The following is a 1,071-nucleotide window of genomic DNA, read 5'->3' on the forward strand; positions in this document are numbered from 1 at the left end:
ATAGAGGGGCCTTCTGCGGGGGTGGGGGGGGACCAGGACCTGCTCTTCAGTTGTTTTAGGTTTTTTTTGTTTTGGTTTGCTTTGAGCGTTTGATTTTGCATTTTAAATAACATTGTAGAAACACTCAGAGAGCACAAACCTCCTCCAACGCCATGGTGTGATTAAAAAAAAAAAAGGTACAATCCAGATCATAATCTGGATTAGCAGCCGAATTTAATCCATCGTTTTTGGGGGACGAATGTAAATTTCCTACAAATCTGTTCTTTAGTTTTTACCTGATCTTTGCCAACGGATGCAACTGGAAACAGAACCTTCTTGGTGGAGGAAACAAAAGGGTCACATATAGGAACAGAGAGGAGGTTTTAACAAAGGGGTTACCTGTGACCTTGACCTTTGACCCCATGGACCTTGAAATCAACAGGCATCATCTTTGAGCCATGAGGTGTCCAGCTGTGCAGTTTGACATTCCTACATTAATTTGTTGCAGAGTTAGAGCAGTAGGTCAAATGTGACGTTGACCTTTGACACCACAACCTTGAAATCAATGGTGATCACCCTTGACCTAAGACATGTCTATCTGCAGTTCAATTATCCTCCGTTACATGTTTGCATAGCTAGAGCACATGCTCATCTGGGACCTTGACTTTTGACCCCGTCACATTGAAATCAACAGTGATCACACCTTAGACCCATGAGGTGTCCAGCTGTGGAGTTTGACATTCTTGTTATACAGCTGCAGAGTTGAAGCACGGGCTGATCTGTGACCTTGACCTTTGACCAGGTCACCACTAAAATGTAATCCCTTGTTCCTTGTACCATGTCTGACGTTTCCTGTAAATTTCATGAAAATCAGTTCAGAACCTTTTGAGTAATCTTGTCCACAGACAGACAGACGCTAGTCCTTTTACTGATAAGACTTAAGAAGGAAAGGTTTGCCCGTGATAAAAAAAAACTTTAGAAAAGCTGCAGAAAAACGAAGGCCTTTTATTACGAGAAGTTGTCCCGAAAGAATCCAACAAACTGGCTTATGCTGGGTGTTCGTTCGATGAATTTATTCGGATGCAAGTGTGT

This window comes from Kryptolebias marmoratus, linkage group LG19 (assembly GCF_001649575.2).
Source record: "Kryptolebias marmoratus isolate JLee-2015 linkage group LG19, ASM164957v2, whole genome shotgun sequence".
Classification (NCBI taxonomy): domain Eukaryota; kingdom Metazoa; phylum Chordata; class Actinopteri; order Cyprinodontiformes; family Rivulidae; genus Kryptolebias; species Kryptolebias marmoratus.